A 27,175-nucleotide genomic window follows, 5' to 3' on the forward strand; every position below is an offset into this window, starting at 1 on the left:
CATTTCAAGAAGCAAAATTATGAAGATAGTAAAAAAAATCAGTGGTTGCCAGGAGTTGGGGGCAAGGAGGGAGGGATGAATAGGTGGAACACAGAGGATTTTAGGCCAGTGAAAATACTCTCTATGATACTGTAATGATGGATATATATTATTATACATTTGTCCAAATCCAAAGAATATACAACACCAAGAGTGAACCCTAAAGTAACTGTGGACTTAGGGTAACTGTGATGTGTCATTGTAGGGTCATCAATTGTAACAAGTGTACCACACTGGTGCAGGATGTTGATAACGGGGGAGGCTATGCATGGGTGGGGTTTGGAGGCATATGGAAAATTTTCGTACCTTCTTCTTAATTTTCCTCTGAACCTAAAACTGCTCCAAAAAAGTCTTTCTCTAAAAATTATGCTTAACCTGCTGTATAAAAAATTAATTAAATTAAATTTAAAAAAAAATTATGTTAACTGAAAAAAGCCAGTCACAAAAGACCAATATTGTATGATTCCCTTTATATGAATTATCCAGTATAAGCAAATCTATAGACAGAAAGTAGGATAGTGGTTGCCTAAGGCTGGCTGAACGGTAGGTTTAGGTTGATGGCTAAAGGATACAGGGTTTCTCTTTGGTGATAAAAATATTATCAAATTGATTTTGGTGATGTTGGTACAATTCAAATATACTAAAAATAACTGAACTGTACACTTAAAAAAGTAAGATTGAATCAGGAGGCAATATTGAATAGGGTTTAAGAATATAGATTTTGAAATTAGGCTGACCTGCATTCAAATCCTGGCTTTACTACTTACTGGTTGTGTGACTTAAATGAGGTACTACATTCTCTGTGAACTTCACTGTCCACATCTGGAAAATACAAATAAAGATATCTGACTCAAAACATACACACACACCCCATCCTCAAAGAGTCTGGAAAATGTCCTGAGGAAGCAGGACAGTAGTGGCCAAAGGCTCCCACCCCCTCCTCCGCAGCAGCTTCACCTCACTGACTGACGGCTTTGGCGTGGAGGCAGCTCCGTGCTGCCATCCTTGCCTCAAAGAGGGAAGACAGATCAAATTCAGTGAGAGATCAACTAATTGTCACCCTCTCTTGGCCCTTTCTTTCCATCTGAGTTTTATCAATCTCAGTCCCATGTCCGTAAAGCCCCTCCCTCAAATTTCAAAAAGAGGGATGAAAAAGAATAAGAAATTTAAAATCTCCATCATGATGTTATACCCAAGGTTCCAGGTTCACTGTAGACAAGGACTGGACGTTTATCAAGTACAAACTCCCGACTAGGATGAATTACATCATTTGTTGTGGAAATTACAAGTGGTACTTAGTTGCTAGCTTACTTTGGCCAGACCAAGTGGATTAATCATTATGGTGTAATATAAAGTCCAGATGAAACAAAGTCAGCCTAGCAATTTTATCTAGAGAGGGCAGTGTAAACACTTCAAAAACAACCAGGCAAAAAAATATAAACTGTGGAGAGCAGCCACTTCCAAAGCCACAGCAAACTCAGGCACCAGTTTTCCAAGAGAATGTTTTATCTCAAGCCAAGTGGACCTAATACTAAAGCCCTAAGATAAAAGCCTGTTGTATCTACCAATCCATAGTATCAATAAAGGACCACTCATCTAAGAAAAGAGCATTCCCAACTCCTTTTTTTTAACCTACTTTACTCTAATCTAAAATGGACTCTTACAGAGAAGTTGACAAGGAAGCCATGACTAATATTTGGGCAGGAAGCAAATACACCCTACCGTGGCAGTACAACACTAGAACTAGCCATCAGGGATGGTTGATTCTTAGTAAGATGATAATGATGACATAGAGTCATGAAATTTCCAAGCTGAAGTGAAAATAAGAATATTAAACATGATGACAGTAATATAGTAATTATAGCAAACACTCATTAAGACCTGATTATGTCCAGGACGTATTCTAAATACTTCACATGTTTTAAATCACTGAATCCCAACCATAACCCTATAAGGTAAGTACAATAAACATTCCCATCATACAGAAGAGAAAACTGAGTGTAGAGGCCAATTCTTTCTTTTGGCCCTTCTCAATACTGCGGCCAAGTGAGGTGAGGGATCTTGTATATGGTTATTGAGGTTTGTTTTATTTGCCTTCAGACTTCCTTCTTCATAAATTCTTCATCTTCTTCCTCTTTACTCCATTTCAGAGGCTCAATTACCCCTTTTATAAGTAAAGAAGACTATTTGCATGGAAAGATCCTTTATCAGCCCTTACTTGTCAAGATCACTGACATCCAAATGATGTGAGCCAAATCCAGTGTTAAATTCTCCATCTTCCTTTTGCTTGTCCCATCAGCAGGATTTGACATAATTGACCACTCTTTCCTTTCCTCCTCGGAAATCTTTTCTTCCTTTGGCTTCTGGTACACTATTCTCTCTTGAATTTCCTTCTACCTCAGTGGCTGCTATTTCACTGTCTCTTTTACTGATTCCTTTTCTTTTCCCTGACTCTAAGCTGGAGGCTCCATCATAGGACTGCTTCTCTTCCATAAGTACACTCACTCCCTTCGTGATTACTTCTAGTCATGTGGCTTTAAATATTATTCCTCAATTTATACTTCCAGTCAGGACTCTGTCCCAGAAGTCCAGACACGTATATTCAGTTGCCTACTTAATATCTCCACTTGGACGCCTAAGAGACATCTCAAACTTACTAGGACCAAAACCAAAGGTGTGGTTTCCCCTATCAAACCTGCTTCTCATACACTTTTCTCGGCATTGGTAAATGGTAACTCCACCCTTCCAGTTGCTTAAGTCAAGAATCTTGAAGTCATCCTTGACTCCTCTCTTTGTCCCATATTCAAATGAGCAAACCCTGTGTCTCTAGTATCAATGATATCAATATAGTTCAATATCAATATATATCTCCAATTCTCACCATCTCCACAACTATTGCACTGGTCTGGTCCAAGCCTCTACCATCTTGCCTGAATTGTTATAATGGCATCCTAACTACTCTACTCCTCCACTCCTGCCCTACTACAGCAGCTAGAGGGCTCTTTTAAAAGTATAATGGCTTGGGCTTCCCTGGTGGCGCAGTGGTTGAGAGTCCACCTACTGATGCAGGGGACATGGGTTCGTGCCCTGGTCCGGGAAGATCCCACGTGCCGCGGAGCAGCTGGGCCCGTGAGCCATGGCCACTGAGCCGGCGCGACTGGAGCCTGTGCCCCTCAACGGGAGAGGCCACAACAGTGAGAGGCCCGCGTACAGCAAAAAAAAAAAAAAAAAAAAACACAAAAAAGTATAATGGCTTCATATGTCACTCAGAGCAATGACCAAATTTCTACACTAGTTCATCGGCTCTATGTGCTTTGCAAGTGTCCTAATCCCACCCAAATACTTCTCTCCTATAACTTCTCTTATCTCACTTGTTCTCGGTTTCCTTGCTGTTCTTGAATTATGAGTCATACCCCTACCTCAGGGTCTTTGCACATGCTCTCTCTCAGTCTGGAACACTCTTACATGTCTGGTTGGCATCCACTCTTACTTTACTTACTTTTCACTGTGCTCAAAATCACCTTATTAGAGAAGGCACCTACTATAAATAACAATCCAGAACTTCTGCATTCCTGATACCCTTTCTTTTGATTTATTGTGAGCCTTGGCAGTTATGACCACTTGATTATTATATGTTTAATTGTTTATTGTTGATCTCACCCAATTAATTATCAGCCACATGAAGGCAGGGACTTTAGTTGTTTTGTTCACTATAATATCCCCAGCACCTCAAACAGTGCTTGACACTATTAATGAATGAATGAATGAATGATGTTGAATCAGACTGTTACATATCGCAGGCATACTTGCAATTAAGATTTATCTCTCATTGCAAAAATAAAGGCATCGCTCATCTCAAGGAACTTCATGATTTAAATATGGTGAGGGTGAATGTATCCATGAAATTATCTTTTTGCGGTCTCCTACTCTGCCGTCATATGGATCTATCCTGAGTACTGTTTTCTCTAAGAATTCACTTAAAAATTAAAATGAATGTTAAAAGGGTGACTGTATCGCATAAGTTTGGGCAGGGTTCTTTCAGGCATTAAAATGAGTTCATCATTATGGCCACTGGCTTGGCTCGAGTCCTTGTGCCACCTATGTGCTGTGGGAAGTCTTTTTTTTTTCCCCCTCCACATCCTTTGGGGAAAAACCTGAAGAACTGAAAGTACAATGGCCACAGCTATTCTCTGAGAACAGACTTAGGGCTGTGTCCCTTCCTTTGAAAAGCACATCACACATACCCACTCCCAATATAAATACAATAACCATGAGTCTGACTGCCATGGAGACCCAGCTGCATCACACACTTCATGCCAGATGTACAGAAGGTTAAAAGAAGGAATCTGCTGAAGAGGCCAAAAGTTTGGTTTGCTTGTGGACTGTTTTTTTAACCTTTGCCCATTCAGCAACTGTTAGTAGCTGTTTTGTCTCTCTCCTCACCCCACAGTATTGTACAGGGTCAAGCTTCCATTAGAGAGCACCTGACTTATATTACCCTTCTTCTTTTTTGATGTTAATATGGTTGGGCTTGATTAGAGTAAACAGAACAGGAGATTTGAATGAGTTCCTGTTTCCAAGGAAAGGAGGACCTGTTGATGCCTCACCCATATCCCCTCCACTTACCCTGGAGGTCAACTGCCTGTGGTTCCCATACACTCTGATGAATTCCTGTGACTCTGCCTGATGGCATTGTCTAGCTGCAGGACTAAGCTTGGCCATGCTCTCTTATGCTCCAAGGAATGGAGTAGCCAACAGTGCTGAGGGCCGATGCCCCAGGTGCAGCACTCGGCCAATGAGTGATGGGAGTAGGTGAATAAAGAATTCAGCTTTCTATTCCTTCTGCTCCTGAGGAATAGTTCTCAGGTATGTTCCATCCATTTTCTTAGAATGTCCCCAGTAGTATTAAGCCCCAGTCACCCACAATTCATTAACTCACAATTTATTGTCTTTATCCCCTTTATAACTCAATTTCTTATTCTCTCAATGTCCATCCTGTAGTCACCTCCCAAATAAATTACTTGTACTGAATTTCTTTTTTCAGATTCTTATTTGGGGGAATACAAACTGAGACAGAGACATATTTTCCTACCTGAAATGGCTTGGGCTGAAGCTTGCTCTTCAGGAGAATAAGCACCTGGAGCTACAGTGTGTGTACTAGCAGCTGCTGCTGCCACCTAGACATTGTCACTGAGCTGTACGAAGCTGTATGGCAAGGCTGAGTCTGGTAATATATTTTATCACTTGGATATAATAAAATTACTTGGTTAGTAAATACCAAAGAAATGATACTCATTTCTTCACTTAAGCATACAGGTGTAAGTTATCAATATGAATAACATAGTAATGCATGGTATCATTTGATGATCAGTTGTTTGTTATGGTTTATTATTAGTTGTCCATAATAGTTACATTGTATGTTTGTTATGCATGTTTAAGAAATAATAGTCATTTATGAATTTAATTTATTGAATTTTAAAAACATGTTTAGGAAGCTCCAGAAATGAGGAAGCTTTTTTTAAAAAAACCTCCAGAAATCTACATTAAGGTCCCTTTGAATTTTTGCTAAGTACTGACCTACACATGCCCAGAGTGAAATTATACAAAGCTGTTCAAAGAATGGTGGGGAGTTGTAAGCTTGCACAGGGATGAATGTGTTCAAACTCTGATCATCCACAGTGGAGGATCGTTGGGATCACCTGGAGCATTTAGTGGGGATTCCTGAGAGGTCACACCTTAGAAGTAAGTATGAAATATTCCTGGAGTAAAAACTACTTTAGCACTACTTACAAAAGCTTAAAAACAGTTATCAAGAAGATTATTTTCGGCTTCCCCGGTGGCACAGTGGTTAAGAATCCACCTGCCAATGCAGGGGACATGGGTTCAAGCCCAGGTCCAGGAGGATCCCACATGCAACGGAGCAACTAAGCCTGTGTGCCACAACTACTGAGCCTGAGCTCTAGAGCCCGTGAGCCACAACTACTGAAGCCCACGTGCCTAGAGCCTGTGCTCCGCAATGAGAAGCCACCACAATGAGAAGCCCACGCACCACAACAAAGAGTAGCCCCCTCTCACCGCAACTAGAGAAAGTTCACACACAGCAACGAAGACCCAATGCAGCCAAAGATCAATAAGTAAAACAAATTTTTTAAAAAAGATTATTTTGATCTGATAGTGACTTAAGTATCTACAAATATAAAACCCAACCTTCTTTAAAAGAACACAACGAAATCCAAACACTCAACAATGTAAGATTTATAAAGTCCAGAACCAATAAGTTTTTTTTGAAAACTAGATGTGACAAGAAAATGGAAAACGTGTCCTCTAACTAGGAGTAAAGACAATCAGTAAAAACAGATGATCCATAATTTACAGTGATGCCAGAAATTATAGGCTGATAGAACAGTTATTAATGTAATATTCAAGTATGTAAAGAAAGACATAAACATAGTGAGCAGAGAAATAGAACATATAAAAAAGAATCAATGAGAATGAAATTCTGGAGTGGAAAAATAAAATATTTGAAATGAAAAATTCACTGGAGGGGATTAACAACAGATTTCACACTGCAAAAGAAAAGGCTAATGACTTTGAAGGCATAGCAATAGAATCTATCCAAAAAGAAACAGAGAACAATGACTTTAAAAATGAACAAAGCCTAAGTAACCTGTGAGACAATATCAAGAAGTCCAAGATACATGTAATTGGAGTCCCAGAATAAGAAGAGTGAGTTGTAAGGAAAGCAAACATATTAGAAGACTCAAGGCTGAAACATCTCCAAATTTGATTAAAACTATAAACTCACAGATCCAGTAAGCTCAGAGAACATCAAACAAGATATCACACAGACATACAAATACCCACATACAGAGTCACACAAGGCACATTATAAAATGCTGAAAACCAGTGATTAAAAAAGAAAAAAACTTAGCAGCCGCCAAAGAACAAAGACAGTCTATACAGAGAAACAAATAAGAATTATTGTATACCTCTGGGCAGAAACTATGTAAACCAGAAAACAATGAACTAACATCTTCAAAATATTAAAAGGGGAAAAAAATCCATATGCAACTAATATATTCTTCAGAAATATGGTAAAAAATATTATCAGACAAACAAAAGCTATGACAATTCATCAGGAGATGTATATTGCAAGAAATGTTTTTTAAAATGTTGCTCATAATCAATGAATGTGGTAAAGTAGCAGGATACAAAATTAATGCACAGGAACCTCTTGCATTCCTATACACTAATGATGAAAAATCTGAAACAGAAATGAAGGAAACACTCCCCTTTACCATTGCAACAGGAAGAAGAAAATACCTATGAATAAACCTACCTAAGGAGACAAAAGACCTGTATGCAGAAAACTATAAGACACTGATGAAAGAAATTAAAGATGATACAAATGGAGAGATATACCATGTTCTTGGATTGGAAGAATCAACATTGTGAAAATGACTATACTACCCAAAGCAATCTACAGATTCAGTGCAATCCCTATCAAACTACCAATGGCATGTTGCACAGAACTAGAACAAAAAATTTCACAATTTGTATGGAAACACAAAAGACCCTGAATAGTGAAAGCAAACTTGAGAAAGAAAAACGGAGCTGGAGGAATCAGGCTCCCGGACTTCACACTACACTACAAAGCTACAGTAATCAAGACAGTATGGCACTGGCACAAAAACAAAAATATAGATCAATGGAACAGGATAGAAAGCCCAGAGATAAACCCACACACATATGGTCAACTTATTTTTGATAAAGGAGGCAAGAATATACAATGGAGAAAAGACAGCCTGTTCAATAAGTGGTGCTAGGAAAACTGGACAGCTACATGAAAAAGAGTGAAATTAGAACACTCCCTAACACCAAACACAAAAATAAACTCAAAATTGATTAAAAACCTAAATGTAAGGCAAGACACTATAAAACTCTTAGAGGAAAAGATAGATAGAACATTCTATGCCATAAATCACAGCAAGATCCTTTTTGACTCACCTCCTAGAGAAATGGAAATAGAAACAACAATTAACAAATGGGACCTAATGACACTTCAAAGCTTTTGCACAGCAAAGGATACTATAAACAAGACCAAAAGACAACCCTCAGAATGGGAGAAAATATTTGCAAACAAAGCAACTGACAGAGGATTAGTCTCCAAAATATACAAGCAGCTCATGCAGCTCAATATCAAAAAAACAAACAACCCAATCCAAAAATGGGCAGATCTAAATAGACATTTCTCCAAAGAAGATATACAGATTACCAACAAACACATGAAAGAATGCTGAACATCACTAATCATTAGAGAAATGCAAATCAAAACTACAATGAGGTATCACCTCACACCAGTCAGAATGGCCATCATCAAAAAATCTACAAACAATAAATGCTGGAGAGGGTGTGGAGAACAGGGAACCCTCTTGCACTGTTGGTGGGAATGTAAATTGATACAACCACTATGGAGAACAGTATGGAGGTTCCTTAAAAAACTAAAAATAGAACTACCATACGACCCAGCAATCCCACTACTGGGCATATACTGGATATTTGAATGCTAAAACACCATGAATTAATACAAAAAAGACAGAAAAAGAGCAAATAAGTAAATAAATAAGTGGTGGATGGGTGAATAGAAAAGAATAACAAAATTGTAAGTTTAAACCCAAACATACTGAATATTTCATTTAATGTAAATGGTCCAAATGCTTCAATTAAAAGATTCTCAGATTGAATAAAAAGCAATATCCAACTATATGCTATCTATAAGAAAACCATTTTACATGTAAGGGCACAGATAGGTTAAAGGAAAATAATAGAAGGTTTGATACAAGAAACAGAAGAAAAAATAGATAAAGTGGACATCAGCAAAATTTAAATTTTTCTGCTTCAAAGGACACCATCAAGAATGTGAAAAGACCACCCACAACATGGGACAAATATTTGCAAATTGTATATCTTATAAGGGACTTATATTTAGAATATATAAATAACTGTTACAACTCAATAATAAAAGATAAATAACCCAATTTTTAAATGACTAAAGGATCTGATTAGACATGTCTCCAAAGAAGTTACAGAAATGGCCAATAAGCACACGAAAAGATGTTCCACATCATTAGCCATCAGGGAAATGCAAATCAAAACCACAATGGGATACCATATCACTCCCACCAGCATGGCTGGAATAAAAAAGACAGATAATAACAAGTGTTGATGAGAACACAGAGAAATTGGAACCCCCATACATTGCTGGTGGGAATCTAAAATGGCCCAGCTACTCTGGAAAACAATCTGGCAGTTCCTCAAAATGTTAGACATTGAGTTACTATATGAATCAGCAATTCTACCCCTAGGTATATATCCAAGAGAAATGAAAACATATATCCACACTAAAACCTGCACATGACTATTCATAGCAACATTATTTGTAATAGCCGAAGTAAAAACTCAAATATCTGTCAGCTAATGAATGGATAAGTAAACTGTGAGAAATCCATATAGTGGAAGATTATTTGGCAATCAAAGGGAATGAAATAGTGATACATGCTACAACATGAATGAACCTTTATGATATGCTAAAGGAGTCAGACACAGAAGCCTACATATTGTATTATTCCATTTGTATGAAATGTGCAGAATAGGAAAATCCATAGAGACAGAAAGTAAATTAGTTGTTGCCAAGGGTTGGGTGGGTAGGGAAAATGGGAGTGACTGCCAAAGGATATGTGGTTTCTTTATAAGGTGAAGAAAATGCTCTAACATTGTGGGGATGGTTGCACAACTGTGACTATGCCAAAAAACACTGAATTGTACATTTTAAAATTAATTAATTGTATGGCATGTAAATTATATGTCAATAAAGCTGTTATTTAAAAAAAGAAAAATGATGGGAAAAGTTATGTCAAGCAAAAGCCAATGAAAGGAAGCTGACTTCAGAAAAAAATATTACCAGGGATAAAGTGAGACATTTTATAGTGATAATGAGTCAATTTACCATGAAGATATAACAATCCTAATGCATTTGCACCTAAAAATAGAGCTCCAAAATCCATGAAGCAAAAGTCAACCAAACTGAAAGAGAAATAGGAAAATCCACAAATATGGTTGGAGATTTCAAAATTTCTCTGTCAGTAATTGAGAGAGCGAGTATATAAAAATTAATAAAGATATTAAAGTCCAGAGCAACTTTGTCAATTAACTTGACCTAATCAACATTTATAGAATACTCCACCTAATAACAGTAGAATGCACATTCTTTTCTAGCGCATTTGGAACATTTATTAAAATAAGCCATTTTCTGGGCCATAAAACAAATCTCAATAATTTTAAAAGCATAGAAATCATACAAACCATGTTTTCTGCCCAAAATAGAATTAAATCAGAAATCACAGGAAGAAAGTATTTAGATATTGGAAAATAAAGCAAATATTTCTAAATAATCCATGGGTCAGAGAAGAAATCACAAGAGAATTTAGAAAATATTTAAAATTGAATAAAAATGAAAATACAACATGTCAAAATTTGACACAGCTAAAACACTTAGCTGTTTAGTTTGTAAATCACTCTTGGAGAAAAATTTAAAGCTTTAAAAGCTTGTATTTAACAAGGTGAAATGGCAAAAATAAATTATTTGAGCTTTCAATGTGAAAATCTAGAAAAAGCGTAGTAAATTGAAATGATGTTATGGAAAATACAAGAAAACTAGAGAAAATGAGATCAAAAAGAAGTTCCTTAAAATAATCAATAAAATTGATAAACCTCTCGCTCGATATATCAAGATTAAAAAGGGGGAGGGAATCACAAGAGGAGACATCACTATAGGTACTTCAGATACTAAAAGGATAACAACAAAAAACTTTTTAGAAGGAAACATAGGAGAAAATCTTCATAGCCTTCAGATAGTCAAAGATTTTTCAGATAGTTCAAAAAATATAAACCATAAAAGGAAATATGATAAACTGTACTTTATCAGAATAAAAAAAAAACTTCTTTTGAAGACACCATTAAGAAATGAAAAGGCACGCCTCAGACAGGGAGGAAAGATTTACAATGAATATATATGACAAAAGATTTATATCCAGAATATGTAAAGAACGAACTCTTTCAAAATCAGTCAGTAGGAAGAAAACAAATAACTTTAAAATGGAGCAAGATTTGAAGACACTTCACACGTACCAAAATGATGCAACAGTCCTCAATAAGCACATGAAAAATGCTTAACAACAATAATAAAGAGGAAAATTAAAATTAAAACCACAATGTGATACCACTACAACTCCACTAAAATGATACAAAATACTGACAAGTGTTGGTGCAAATGTAGAGCAACTATAATTCTCATGTACTGCTGGTGGGAAAGTAAAATGGTACAACCACGTTGGAAAGCAGTTTGGCAGTTTCATATAACTTAAATATACACTATCACACAAACCAACAATTCTATTTCTAGATATTTCCTTAAGAGAAATGAAAACATGATTCACAATATACAAATGTACACAATGTACACAAATTTTCATGGCAACTATATTCATAATAGCCTAAACCTAGAAACAGCCCAAAATGTCCATCAACAAGTGAATGTATAAACAAATTGTGATATATTTGCACAATGGAATACTACTCAGTAGCAAACAAGAATGAACTATTGATATATACAGCAGCATAGATGGTAAAGATAGTAATTAATCTCAATTTTTTCATCTGAGATATATCAGTGTATATTCTGACCTCTCCCCCACCCATCCCCCCCATTTTATTGAGGAATAATTGACATACTCACTGTGTAAGTTTAAGGCAGACAGCACGATGGTTTGATCTACATGTATTGTGAAATGATTACCATGATAGGTTTAGCTAACATCTATCTTCTCATATAAATACAATAAAAAGAAAAGAAATAAAAAAAATAGGAAAATATTTTTCTCCTTGTGATGAGAACACTTAGGATTTACTCTTTTACCAACTTTTCTATATATCACACAGCAATGTTAGCTATAGTCTTCATGTTGTGCGTACATGCCTAGTATTTATTTATCTTATAACTAGAAGTTTGTACCTTTAGACCACCTTCCTCCAACTCGCCATCCCTCTACACTCTGCCTCTGGTAACTACAAGTCAGATCTCTTTTTCTATGAGTTTGGAGGGTTTTGTTTGTTTCTTTTGTTTTTTGGCTTTTTTTTTTTTATTCCACATATAAGTGAGATCATACAGTATTTGTCTTTCTCTCTCTGACTTATTTCACTTAACATAAGGCCCTCAAGGTCCATCCACATTGTCACAAAGGGTAGGATTTCTTCATTTTCGTGGCTGAATAATATTCCATTGTATATATACACCACAACTTATTTATCCATTCACCCATCAATGGACACTAGGTTTTTTCCATGTCTTGGCTATTGTAAATAATGCACAGCAGCATAGATAAATCTCAAAAACATTATTCTGAGTGAAAGAAGCAAGACACAGAAATGAACATCTGTTTGATTTATTTTTAAAACTTGGTATATGCTTTGAATGTCTTTTCATCTACAGGTTACTCCTCCATCCCTCTGTTGAAGAATCTATGCCATCTTTTTATCTATGTCATTTGAACTGTAGTTTCCCATAATTTGGATTGCCTACCCACAGTGCAGTTCAACAAGACCCATATATTTCTGCAAATTGGAAGCTGGATCCAGGGGCTTGATCAGATTCAGGTTTGATATATTTTGAACCAGATGATGGCATGTTCTTTCATCAACAAACACATAATATCTGGTTATTGTTTTTTATGACAGCAAAATGGTAATATTCTAATTCTATCATTTTACTGGCCCAAATAATTTTATAAAGAGAAGAGTCTCTTCATTTGCTATTCAGTTTTTCCAGTGGTACAGTTTTCAAAGGAAAGCAAAGATAAATGTTTGATTTTTTCCTTTTATTTAATCTGTTTTCAAGATGATTCAGTTGCTTATCATCCAATTTTTAAAATATCTCTAGAAATGCATGGACTTAAAATATTTGATTGTTCCAACGCATTACAATTCTTATCCTTGTTGAAATTCAAATTGTCTTATCTTTGGAAGTAGAATACGGGAATGGAATGGAATGGAATGGAATAGAATAAAGTGGGAGCCTCTTTAAATTGGCTTCTGAGTCCTTTTGACATAACCCTAGTGGTCTTTAATAGTTTCCTTGATATCTGATATGTTGAAACATAGGAAGAATATGTTATTTCTTTTAATAGGAAATGGCATTTCAAGACCACATTCTGAATACAGTTTTGCAGGATATCACTGGTTAGTCATTGCTTCAAGGCCTTTTCAGTGGATATAATATATCTAATATATATATTAGATAGATGATAGGTAGATAGATAGATACACAGATACATAGATGATAGATAAGTAAGTAGGTCGATACAAAGAAAATATGTTGCATGTTTATGATATTTATTCTGATATTTCCAATTAAATTAAGAAATACACGATTTGTATTTAACCTCTTCTGGATTACATCTCTATCTCCTTTCTTCCACATTGAGAATCCGTGTTCTCAACAATACAAGGGAAAATACAATTAGAACATCCCACAGTTATTCATCTGCTTTATCTCATATGACACATAACAGTCACAAAAAGGCAATGCTAATACTATCACCACCGATTATGATTACTAAAAAACAGTTTAAATTTTTGTTATATAGAATCCTATTTTCCCTACAATTTTTTATGCATATACATGCAACCTTTTCATATACCATCTGGGTTCATATCTGTCCTGAAGCTGATATATGGGTCTCAGTGTAAGAATGACTGTCATTCATTTAGCTCTCCTACAATCTCTCCTCATCAAGAAACAGATGTGGTTAGGATACATTTTCCTGGTGCAGTCCCACTTGGTTCTCTTTTTATTTATTATCATACACCATTTATTGAATAAACCATCTTTTGCCCAGTGTCTGCAGTGCTACCTCTATCATATATCAACTTTCCATTTATGTGAGCAACTGTTTCTGAGTTCTGTTAGTCTAGTCTTGTGCCAACCCTACACAGTCTTAATTACTATAGCTTTATAATAAGTATCATATCTAATAGGGCAATTGTTTCTGGCTACAAGAAACAAATGCAAATCATTTCCAAAGGAGTAAACTTGACAACCAAGCCCCAAAGAAATACCATAGTTAAAGTTCCATGTTCCATGTACTCACCAAAATACCTCTACATACATACAAAGCATACAACTATGAATAAGATTCAAAAAAACAACAAAACACAGAATCAGACTTATAAAGACTGATGATAGTACCATTATCAGATACCAAACATACAATAAAAATAAATATGTATAAATTAATATATAGAGAGAAATAGGACTGAAAAGGGGGTTCTGGATGAATCTGCAGAAATAAAAATTATAATAGTTGAAAGTAGAATCTGGATGAATGGATTTACCATTATATTAAACACAGTTAAAGAAACAATTAGTTATTTGGAAGGTAAAGTTGAAGAAGTTACACATAACGTGAGACAGAGACAAAGCAAAGAGAAATATGAAAAAGAGATTAAGAAATATGGAAGAAAGACTTAGCAGGTCCAACATACATATAATCTGAGTTCTAAGAAGAAATGACAATTGGGGACATTCATTGTTAAACAACATGAGTGAGTGTTTTCCAGAAGACCATCAATCTTCAGATTAAGGAAGTTCCCCCAGTGCCAAACAACAGAAGTAAAAAGAAATACATAACAGAGTGACAAATTCAGAATAATAAAAAGAAAGAGAAAGTAACAGATGCAGCCAAACAGGGAAAAAAAAAGTTGGGAGTGGAGTGGGTGGAGACACATCTGCAATGACTAACTGATAGGTGACTTCTCAGAAATGAGAGTGGAACTCAAAAGAATTGAAAACGAATTTTCAAAGTACTGTAAGAAAATAACTCTCAACCTAGAAATGAATATTTATTAATACAATCTATCAAAAATCAAGGCAAAAAAAGACATTTTCAGACACAAACCTGAGGACTTACTACCAACACGTCTTCACATAAGGAACATCTAATGAAGATACTTCATGTCAAAAGGAAGATTTGTGGGCTTCCCTGGTGGCACAGTGGTTGAGAGTCCGCCTGCTGATGCAAGGGACACAGGTTCGTGCCCCAGTCCAGGAAGATCCCACATGCCATGGAGTGGCTAGGCCCGTGAGCCATGGCCGCTGAGCCTGCACGTCTGGAGCCTGTGCTCCGCAATGGAGAGGCCACAACAGTGAGAGGCCCACATACTGCAAAAAAAAAAAAAGGAAGATTTGCGATACATGAAAATGGAAAGGATAAATATTGACTGTGTATAATGGTAAAGTTAATGTCTAATGTATGAGGATAAGTATCAAGAAAGAATAGCATATAACTTAGGGAGGGTGATGACTGGCATGACAGTATTCTAGTATTCTTATATGATTCAAAAGAAGATTATAACTATTAATATTGAACTCTGTTAATTATGTATGTTAAAATTTCTATGACAATCACTAAAGGAGTAGAGATAGCTATTTTTATTATTATTATTGTTATTATGATTATAATTATTATATTCCAGTGATATTATAGCAAGAAAAGGAGAGGGAGAAAAAGAGAGAAAGAATTCTGTAGTCAAATCAGTTTTGTTTAACCAAGTTAAATATATTTCCTGCTTGATTTCTGTTTTTTCTCAAGTAATGTGCTTTATAAATCCCTAGAGATGTAGAGGGTTTGCAGCGTTTCTTTATTTTTTTTTTAATTTGACATCACTTTATCTCGTGGAATATCTATTAACATCTTGAGAAACTTGACATTCTGGGGAACACGTTTTAAGTTGAATCTGAATCCCCTTGAGCTTGGATTTGCCTGTTTAAGAGGATAATATAGCCATATAGGCTTGAAGAGAATAACAGAGTAGAATAACAAGGTCAGTTTCAGAAAGACCTTAGGTTTGGGAAAATAAGACATTAAAGAAGAATTGAAAATACGATTGTCCAGTGATACCAGGAAGGGTGGGACATATTGCAGTCTGTTAAATGAAAGGAAAAAAAAAATAACAGCTCTGCCTAGCAAATGGGTTGCAAAGCTTCTGCTACAAGACTGTTGGAACATCTGGGAACATTGCCAAACAATTCTAGGGAACAGACTTGGCACTGATTGTGGCCTTGTGTTCTGTATGAAAGAAAAAAGATTAATTTATTTTATGTCATAATACACTACCTAGAAGCCAGATTGCCAGTTAAAATTCTATTTGCAATCAGGTGTAGGATTTCGATATAGATTTCACCTAACATCATGGAATGCTGCTTCTCCATGATCAAGCATGATGCAAGCTGTCTTTTCAACTACATTTTCAGTGTTTCAAAATGTTTAGAAAAATGGCAAGTTAGTAATGTCTGTAACTATAATTGAATCTTATGTATCTGCTCTAAATACAGCTGTTTGGTTTATACAGTGTGGAGGAAATGAATCACCACATATAGAAAGGAGTGTTTGCTCTTATTCATCCAATTAATTTTTTCCTCTAGAAGTTAACATTTTAAACATGTCCAAACAAAGAGAAGGGTAAAAGGTATTTGATGGTTAGTTTTTCTAATTCCATGCTATTAGGAATATAGGATGTTACCTTTTTTAAGTCCAGAATACTTTAATTGCAATTGATATAATGCAACCCCATTGATGCTTTTTTGTAACTGTGTGTATATACTTGTTTTCTCTGAAGACTCAAAGACATCTGCAGGCATTAATCTTCACAGTTCTTATGGTGGAAGACTACAAGGGCAAGCCAGACCTGAGCTGGCCTGAAAATATTTTGATAGGCGGAAAGATGGGAGGCCTTTCATCCTCTTCTCCACCACTGGAATGCCCTCAGAACTTCTCTCTTTTGCTCTCCAAATCCTAGTAAGTTCAAAGCCAGACTCCTCCATGAAGCTTCCCTTGATACCTCCGGTCCACCTTAATCTTTTTTCCTTTTTCTGAAGGAAAAGCCTATATCTCTAGTTGTCCTCAAGGTAGCACTCAGATCTTAACTGCCTTGCATTGTACCCTAATTATCAATCTGACCTTCTCTCTAAACAATGCGTTTCTTTTTAAAATTATTTTGTTGAAGTATAGTTGATTTACAATGTTGTGTTAATTTCTGCTGTATAGTGAACTGATTCAGTTATACATATATACATTGTTTTTCATATTCTTTTCCATTATGGTTTATCACAGGATATTGAATATAGTTTCCTGTGCTATACATTAGGATCTTGTTGTTTATCCATCCTATATATACTAGTTTGCATATGTTAATCCCAAACTCCCACTCCATCCCTCCTCCACCTGCCCCTCCTCCTTGGCAACCACAAGTCTGCTCTCTATGTCTGTCTGTTTCTGTTTTGTAGATAAGTTCATTTGCATCATATTTTAGATTCCACATATAAGTGATATCATATGGTATTTGTCTTTCTCTTTCTGACTTACTTCACTTTGTATGATAATCTCTAGTTCCATTCATGTTGCTGCAAATGGCATTATTTCATTCTTTTTTATGGCTGAGTAGTATTACATTGTCTATATGTTCCACATATTGTTTATCCATTCATCTGTCGATGGACATTTAGGCTGTTTCCATGCCTTGGCTATTGTGAATAGTGCTGCTGTAACATAGGGGTACATGTCTCTTTTTGAATTATAGTTTTGTCCAGATATATGCCCAGGAGTGGGATTGCTGGATCATATGGCAACTCTATTTTTAGTTTTTTTGAGGAAACTCCACACTGTTTTCCATAGGGGCGGCATCAAATTACATTCCCACCAAGAGTGCAGGAGAGTTCCCTTTTCTTCACATCCTCTCTGGTATTTGTTATTTGTAGGTTTTTTAATTATGGCCATTCTGACCCATGTGAGGTGGTACTTCATTGTAGTTTTGATTTGCATTTCTCTAAGAATTCGCAATGTTAAGCATCTTTTCATGTGCCTGTTGGCCATTTGTACGTCTTTTTTGGAGAAATGTCTATTTAGGTCTTCTGCCCATTTTTTGATTGGGTTGTTTGGTTTTTGTTGTTGTTGAGTTGTGTGAGCTGTTTGTATATTTTGGAAATTAAGCCCTTGTCAGTTGCATCATTTGCAAATATTTTCTCCCAGTCCATAGATTGTCCTTTCATTCTGTTTATGGTTTCCTTTGCTGTACAAAAGCTTGTAAGTTTGATTAGGTCTATTTTGGCTTTAATTTCTATTGCCTTGGGAGACTGACCTAAGAAAACATTGGTACAATTTATGTCGGAGAATGTTTTGCCTATTAAACAAAAAGCTTCTTGAAGTCACTTCCAGGTCCTATATTTCCGATTCTTGCTCAGTTCAGTGATGGGTTTACAGAAGGTAGCCCATAAATACTTATTAATAAAGTGACTGATGAAAGAACCAGAGAGTTTAATTGTTTAGGAACCAATTATTCAGGCTGCTCCCTAACGGTAGGGAGGTTTGGGGTTATCGGTGGTTTGGGGATTACTTATATGTTATCATTTTTTCATCCATTTTCAGAGAGTTTAAGGAAACACTCAGAGCTCCTGAGAGCACTTATTTCTCATCTGTGCTAATGATTGGATTAGACCATAGGCAAAATAAAGGCCTTTCCCAGGTATCCCAAGCTCTTTTTGCGACAAGGATCGTCTGGGAGGGCATGGTGGAGGAGAGAGGGCAGGGCAGGAAGTGGGGCTGGAGATCCACCTCTATTTTTGTCTTCCTCTGCCCCTTAGCCACCACACCTTGCTACATTGTTTGTTCTTCCATGCCCCCTCACAGGCTCCTGCACCTTTATGTCTTAAAGGACTGCTTCAGAGATGAGGATTTGGAAACATGTGTTTAGCACTTGTAAACTCCTCCTCCAAGGCTGCAGAGTCAACAGGAAGCATTTTGATTATAGCTATTGGTTCTCAACACACAGCAAATTGGCAGAAAATAGAGGTTAGACCCTGTCTCTTCTTGCTGCTCGAGAGGAATCTACGCAGCCAGGGCCTGGCAAAGATTGCAGGCCTGAACCAGGGAACACAGTCCTGAACCCTGGGGCTTTGGGACACTGTTTCACCTGGGTGAGAGGCCTCCTCTACACTGAACAACAAACCTGGGAGCCTCCAGAACGTGGTGCTGACTGAGGCGGAGGCCCACAGAGCCTACAGCTGTCTGATTTATTTCCGAGGCAGCGTTTCCACAGGAATCGGGAATGATTTAGTCTCTGATCCTTAGGTGGTTTCTTTTTACATCATTTATGCCTCTTTTGATTGTTGGCACATTTGGGGAGTTCTAGGGTCCTCAACCTTACAGGTGTGTAATTTTAATAAAACACAATTTATTAAAATCTGAGCTTACAAAATTGGTAAATTATGGGGATGGATTATTTTTTCTACCACCAAAGGGTCTTGTGATCAAATTCAGAGTCCCTTTTATTAATCCATAATTCTCTTAGTATATATAACACTACATTTGTGGGTTTCTTTTTCCTGATTTCAGAAGTAATCCGTGTTTCTAGCTAAAGTACACCTCGGTGATTAAAACCATGTTCTTTCAGTTCAACAAGACCTAGATTTGAGACTAGGCTCTGCCACTTACTTCCTACTTGTTTGGATAAGTTTCTTATTGGCTCACAAATACAAAATTAAAATTTTTGCATGTATTAAATGAGATAGCATACCTCAGATGCTCAGGGCGTAATATGTGTTCAATATATTAGTGAGCAAATCTTAGTCTTTTTGTTATTAGAATATTTATACATAAAGGTTGGTTTACCCACATCTTATTTAAATGCAGCTCTTTTGAGACTTCCCTGATGGTCCAGTAGGTAAGAATCCATGCTCCCAATGCAGGGGGCTGGGGTTCAATCCCTGATCGGGGAACTAGATCCCGCACGCATGCCGCAGCTAAGAGTTTGCGTGCTGCAACTAAGAAGTCCGCAGGCTGCAACTAAAAAAAAAGATCCCCATGCCTCAACGAAAGATTCCACATGCTTCAGTGAAGATCCCGCATGCCACAACTAAGACCCAGCACAGCCTAAATAAATAAATATTATAAAAAATAAATGTAGCTTTTTCGGTTTCATTTAAGTGTGAGATCTACCTTTATTGCTGTGACTTATCTCCTTAACCATTCTGCTCATGGCCCCTCCTGCCCAGTGGTTTTGGTCCTCTGGCTCTGGGAGTCCCCCAAGTGCCAAAGTCCTCCTCTGACCCACCCATCACAGAATGGAGTAGAACATGGCTACTCCCAGATCATACTGGCTATAGACTGAGAGTGTGAAGTTAGATGGGGCTTCTCTCTAAAATAAAGCTTCTCACTGTGAGGCCCATGGACCTCTCTATCAGAATCACCTAGGAATGTTTATGAATTGCAATTCCTAGGGTCTGTGCCACGGCTTTCGAAGTAGAATCTTTTGTGGGCTTCCAGGGTAGAACTCTGCATTTGTATTAATAATAAGCACCCAGGCTATTCTGATGCTAAATAAATAAAACTCTAGAACTGCTCCAGTGCAGTCTTCAAGCTTGCCCAATTCTAGAGTGGCCCCGGGGGTACTTAATAGAAGTAGAGCTTCCTGAGCCCCACCCCAGAGTTTCCAATAAGCGGAGCCTGAGGATGTATATATTGTTTTAATATTTATTATTTATTTATTTATTTATTTATTTGGCTGCATCAGGTCTTAGTTGTGGCACTAGGGATCTTCGTTGTGGCATGCGGGATCTTTTGTTGTGGCGCACGGGCTTCTCTCTTGTTGTGGCATGCGGGCTCTGGGGCACACAGGCTCTAGGGCGCATTGGCTTAGTTGCCCATGGCACATGGGATCTTAGCTCCCAGACCAGGGAGCGAACCCGTGACCTCTGCATTGGAAGGTGGATTCTTAACCACTGGACCACCAGGCAAGTGCCAGGATTTTTAATAAGTAGCCCCAGCTGACTGTCAGGCTGGCAAGTATAAGAATGCTGCCGTAGAATGACTGGCCAGTGACGTGATTGCTGGTGTGGTGGTGGCGACAGTAATGGGGTTGGGTAGTGATTAGGGAGGTTTGAATGATCCAGAGTGACTTGGGTCAAGGGCCCACCTTTGGCTCTCTAACATCCCCTTCAGGTATGAGACTCTGTGTCCAACCATGGTGTTTGAGAAAGCAAAGCCAAGCCAGTCTGGAGAGAGTGAATAGTGCAAAAGTGAACAATGAAGCTCTTGGGCAGACACTAGTAATGCCTGATGAACTGCCATGGGATCCTTGGTAAAGGAAAGAGCAGCTGCTTATCGTAACAGCCGTTCCTGGTTTCCTCTTGTAGCCTGGCTACAAGTTCCTACCAATATCTTTCCCACAAATCACCTCCGTTCTTTAAGGCTGTCTGGGTAGGTTTGTAACCCATGTGGCCTTAATCAAAACAATGCCCTGCCACCAGGTGCTGGCCATTTAGTGACCCGTGACTAAGCTGCGCCTCCCTATGCTCCTCTGGGCCTCTGTGCCCGACTCTGCAGTCAGATTAATTCTCCCAGAGCCTATTCTGCCTTCTTAAGGGGCTCATGCTGGGTCAGAGCTTCTCCTCAGCAACCCCAGTCTAGTGATGACAAACTGACAGGCTTTGTGCACACGTCTTATCTGTGGCAAGTAAAACAGTAATGCTTCAGTCTCATATTTTATTGACAGACATGGCTACTGGGTTGAAAAATCTAGTTGCTGTAAAGATGTTCTCTTGGGCTACTCATCGCCTCTCCGTGGCGGTGTCCTTCCTCCCAGCAAAGCTGGACAATTCTTCTCTCAGTCTGCTGCCTACCCAGTGATGGGAAGGCAACCGACAATCAGAGAGGGTCTGCCCTCTCTCTGTCTTCATGGCCACATGGGTTCTGTACTTTTGCCCCCAACAACTTTGGGTGTGGGCCCACCCCTTCGTGACAATACTGCTTTTCCTTTCTCTTCTTGGAGTATCAGCTGTGACCTCAGAGAGTGGTAGGGCTTTGCAATGAGGACACCTCTGATACCACTGTCATCTAGTTTGTTTCATGACATTCCAGCCAGCAAACATTTAATAGTGAGGGCTTCTTCCTGGCGAGATATTGTAGTAGGCTCAGAGGGGCATCCAAGATAAATAGGATAAAGTACAAGCCAGAAAGAAATTCAGATGAGAAGAGCAGTGACATTCCAGTGGATGACACATGCAAGGGTCAACCATGCTGTGAAAATATTAGAGTCAGGATATTAAGGAGAGAAATAATGTGGAAATTTTTTCATTGTGATATATGTATTTATATCTTTATCTACAGAAATCTGAAATGTCAGGAAAAAGCAATGATGATGTGCATTGTATTAAGTGCTGTGTTGTCAGCTCCTCTAAGCCAATTTGGTCATTCACATCTGTTGGGTTCTTTTGGCAAATAATGGTGGCCTCCAATGCTAAAGGTATAGGAAGTGTCTAAGTCTCATTCCCAAGAAACTTGCTGCCAAGTGGTCCATTACAAAGAAAGTAAATCCTGCAACACACACACACAAACATTTTTCAGCACACAAACATTTTTCAGCACACAAACACAAGGCGTCATACAATATGCTCTTATTGGCTCCCTGCCTTGGTCCCTCTGTTAGGCCCCCTGTATGACAATTTCACTAGTGGCAGGTACAGAAATATTATCTTGGGGGATCAGCTAGCCATCGAGTCAGAATCAGACAGTAAATCCTCTGGTTAGAGATGGGACACAGAATCAAATGGGACTTCTGGGCTGGGGCATCACACTGAGCGGGATTAGGATGCTGAGTGGGACAGATTCATGCACAGGTGGAGATGTCTGTACCTGGCTAGTCACAATGGACACTAGTCAAATTGTCTTTGAAAATTATTTCTAACTCCACTAAATGCTACTGAATAACCCCTTCACTGCTGATGGAGATAGAGATAATTGAAGCACTCAAAGTACTCTGGAGTGTGGACTCTTCGGTGTGACTTTTAAAATCCAACTAAGCATGTCTGGACAGTTTATTCTGGGTTAGGATGTTAATCACGTACCCCTAGCATGTAGAGTAAAACCAACACACGCACACACACACACACACATTTATATCACAGTATTTTATTGACAGATAAGCTAAAGTATTTTAAAGTAAATTTTAGACATCATCCAAGTAGACAATGTAACAAATCTTCAGTTGAGTTATCACAATAATCTCAAAAAGAAGATTAAATGAGAATGACTAAACTCACACTTAGCGAAAAATAAATACAGCTAATTACTAGTTTATTTGAACAAGCTTATCTTAACAGACAAAAGAACAAATAATACACGCTTTATTTCTGATATTCAACTCTAATTCCATTAAGGAAAATCACATCTGACCAAGGGAAGTTCCCCTGCCCTGCTTCTGCCTGGATCCTCATCCTTCGTCGTCCAGGTTTGCTTACTTATTCATTGTTTTCCATTTGACAGCATTTCCTGGGTCTCTGCACTATGACTGGACTGGGGTTACAAAGATGAATACAAATAGTCACTGTCTCCAGGAGCCCACAATCCAGTGGAGAAAGCTGACTATTAAACAGAAGCCACACGTAGTAATTCTAAGTCACAGATTCAAGATAGCAAGAATTATTACTGTCTTTTCTACAACCACATTAAATTTCTATCTTGGTCTCTCATTATGCTTACAGTGACAAGGTTACTCCTATAACCAGTTCAGAATGATAGACAATTCCAGGTTTTCCCCTTGCCCTTGCTCCTCGGGACTACATTTAGACTCCACTGGCTCCACATCCGTGGGAGGAACGCCATTGTCTACCATGTGTGGGCATCTGCTCTGGGCTCTGGGCTCACATCTGACTTTCAGTGACCAATTCATGCAGGACACACTGTACCCTCCCACTCCCCCCTGAAAGTTCCCTTCAGAGCCACCAACTCACTCCCAGCTCCTTCACTTCCCTTCTTGGATGTGGGAAGTGAAACTCTTAGAAGCTCTCCTCACCTATATTTAAAATGCGTAACCAACAGGGACCTGCTGTAGAGCCCAGGGAACTCGGCTCCATGTTAGGTGGCAGCCTGGATGGGCGGGAAGTTTGGAGGAGAATGGGTACATGTGTACGTATGGCCGAGTCGCTTTGCTGTGCACCTTAAACTATCACAACATTGTTAGTTGGCTATGCTCCAATATAAAACAAAAAGTTAAAAAAGAAAAAAAGAGAGGAAAAAAAAAAAGAAGCTCTCCTCCCTGCCTGGGCCACCCTTACCCACCCTCAGAGTCACTCGCCAGAGGCTTACTCACTCTTGCTTCTGCTTCCTTTTTCTCTGGCTCCAGTCCATAAAATCTTCCAAATCAGAATGAACTTTGTGCTGTAAAACATTTCTGACCTAGGCTTTTGCTCCTTTAAAATATTCTCCTTTAAACAATGAACTGCCAGCTTCAGTCTGCTTGGGGAAACTCAAAAAGCTAATATTAACTGATTTCCTGCTCTTTGAATCTTTCATTTAGCAGCCTTACTCTGAAGGGTAGTGAGTAGAGACAGCCCATCTGATCTAAACGGAAGAAGGACAGGAGTATCAGCAGAAATAGAGACGCAGATGTAGAGAACAAACGTATGGACACCAAGGGGGGAAAGTGGCGGGGGCGGTGTGATGAATTGGGAGATAGGGATCGACATATATACACTAATATGTATAAAATAGATAACTAATAAGAACCTGCTGTATAAAAAATAAATAAAATTCTAAAATTCAAAAAAAAAAAAAAAGAAAATACTAGAGAAAGAAATGTAGGGTTTTTTCCCCTAAATGCTTTCTCTCTATATTGGCAATTTCAGTAGAGTGAGCTCAGTAAAGGTTTTGACTGAGTGGACCCATAGGATGTCATGAGCACACAAGAGAGGGGCACTGAAGGCTAACTGGGAGGTTCCAGGAAGGCCTTGTGGGGGAAAAAATTAGCAAAGTGGTTAAGTGAGCTCAAGAGGAAGAGAAAGTAGCACAACAAAGAGCTATGGCCATTATGGAGAATATGTCATCTTTGGGAATCTGTAGCAATTTAGTGTGGCTGGCATAAAATTTATGGTAGGATGGGAGCCTGGTAAAATATGGGATCGAACTGATAAACTGGGCTCAGATAATGAAAAGCAATGGAAAGACACAGAAGGATTTTTTGTAAAGGAGAGTGACATTATCAAATTTACACTGTACAGAGGTCAATCTACCATTGGTGAGAATTGACTAAAGGGCAGGTAAGCCAGTTAAAATGAGCTTTCAGGAACCAAGGAAGAGATTTTGAGGCTCTGATTTGATATAATGGCAAGAGAGGATGAAGAGAAAGAAGACAACGGAGACATAATTAGGAGATAGAATAGATGGGATTTAGCAGTGGATTGGACATGTGTGAATAAGGAAGACGTAAGAATAATTCCTACGTTTTTAGTGGATGATGGTGTCATTCTCCACAGCAAAGAGTGTAAGGGAGGGCTTCCCTGGTGGCGCAGTGGTTGAGAGTCCGCCTGCCGATGTAGGGGACGTGGGTTCGTGCCCCGGTCCGGGAAGATCCCACGTGCCGCGGAGCGGCTGGGCCCGTGAGCCATGGCCGCTGAGCCTGCGCATCCGGAGCCTGTGCTCTGCAACGGGAGAGGCCACAACAGTGAGAGGCCCGCGTACCACAAAAAAAAAAAAAAAAAAAGAGTGTAAGGGAAAGAGCTGATGGAGGCAGTGAGGTGGGAGGATGAAGAAAACACATCAGTGTCTGTCTGCGAGATATCCAAACAGAGTTGCCCCAGTAGGGTCGGGAGCTCAGGCAAGAACTCCGGGCTAAGGTGGGACCTGGGATTCTCTTCCACAGAGGAGGTGGCTGAAGTCCAGGGAGTGAATGAAGATCAGCGAGAGAGAATATACACACCGTAAAGAGAAGAGGAATAATTCCAGATTCTTAGAGATCACCAACATTTAACAGTCGACCCCTTTCATGTTTTCTCTTCCGTTTTCAAGCTGGTTTGCATCAGAATGGTAATTCTCTCCTTTCAAGTTTTTAATGCCAACTGCAGAGAATTCTGTGTTTCTGTTTATAATTGTTTAAAGTTCTGATTTTGAGCACAGCGTCTTCAACAACTATTTTCAACCACTTTGGAGATCTGTTTGGAACACAGTTTTTCACTGTTAAACCTATTGTGTGTGGAATGTCACAGCCCCCTGATAAGTGGCACTTGGGATCCCCTACACTGGTCTGCCCTGTGGTAGCGGAGGGGGCAGGAGGGTTTTCATGGCTCCCAAACCTAAAGGTAAGAAAAAAGTCTAGATTTTGTGCTGCTAAAAAGACCTCCAACTTTTCTCAAAAGTCCTCAACTCTTATACTTTCTGTGTTACAGGATGAAGGGTTCCAGGTCTGTAACAGAACATTTATTAAAGTTTTGATATCACAAAACCCCACTGATAATATTTTTATGCATAGGCATATAAGATGTTTCTGTAAAAAAACTATTTTCTTTGGACAACAACAAAATCCCCAAAGTTACATAAGGTAAAAACAAAGTGATTTGATCCTGAAAGGTAAGGAAATAAAATTGCTTCAGTAATTATCACTATCACGATAAAATTGTTATCGTAAGACTTGAAAGTATTTTTCCATTTATCACAGCACATCTACAAGTTATTCACGGAACACCCGTGTTCCCTGGCATGCGGTATGAGAAACACGGTCCTGGTGGTTTGATTGTGATGGTGCACAACACTCTGCTCACCGAATGGGACCCCATTATCTTTAAGTTGAAAAGGCAGTTTCAGAAAAGAAGAGGGATGGCTCCAGAAAGCTGGTTAGTTCTGTCCTTCAGTCTCTACTGCCCTTGTCTTTAGCGCTGTTGGGGAAAGCAGGGCTCTGGAAGTCTATAGACAGACCCTACAAAGACTCTGCAAAATAGGAGGCAGCTGGGCAATGCCCTGGCAGCAGCTGCAGCAGTGAGAGGTGTAGGAGCAGTCATTAGACAGGCCACCCAGAGGGTAGAGCAGCCAAGCCATTGATTGCAACCAGCTTAGTTAGCGGCAGGTGCGACCACCACATCACAGATGTGAGAGGCAGAGAAGGCTGGTGCACTGGCCTGGCCTGGCCTCATCTCCTGCTGTGCTCACACACCAGCGGCAGCAGCCATGCTGCAAGAGCTGTGTCACTCTCTCCCTCTCTG

At 38.6% G+C, this 27,175-nt stretch overlaps 1 protein-coding gene across 3 annotated transcripts in view; it reads left to right on the forward strand.

Moving 5' to 3' along the window:
• The window catches only part of TSEN15 (tRNA splicing endonuclease subunit 15), a 130,623-nt gene extending 104,666 nt beyond the window's left edge, over window positions 1-25,957 (forward strand). Inside the window, exons 9-11 of one of the 3 annotated variants that reach the window (XR_010839710.1) lie at window positions 5,084-5,266; window positions 16,771-16,949; window positions 25,843-25,957. The gene's annotated coding sequence lies outside the window, so the exon portion shown is untranslated. Of the gene's footprint in view, window positions 1-5,083; window positions 5,267-12,586; window positions 12,607-16,770; window positions 16,950-25,842 lie in introns of those variants that run through there. The other 2 variants (XR_010839708.1, XR_010839712.1) reach the window with 2 other exon arrangements.
• The last annotated feature ends 1,218 nt before the right edge of the window (window positions 25,958-27,175 follow it).

The sequence above is a fragment of the Kogia breviceps genome, chromosome 1, assembly GCF_026419965.1.
Source record: "Kogia breviceps isolate mKogBre1 chromosome 1, mKogBre1 haplotype 1, whole genome shotgun sequence".
NCBI classification, from domain to species: Eukaryota; Metazoa; Chordata; class Mammalia; order Artiodactyla; family Physeteridae; genus Kogia; species Kogia breviceps.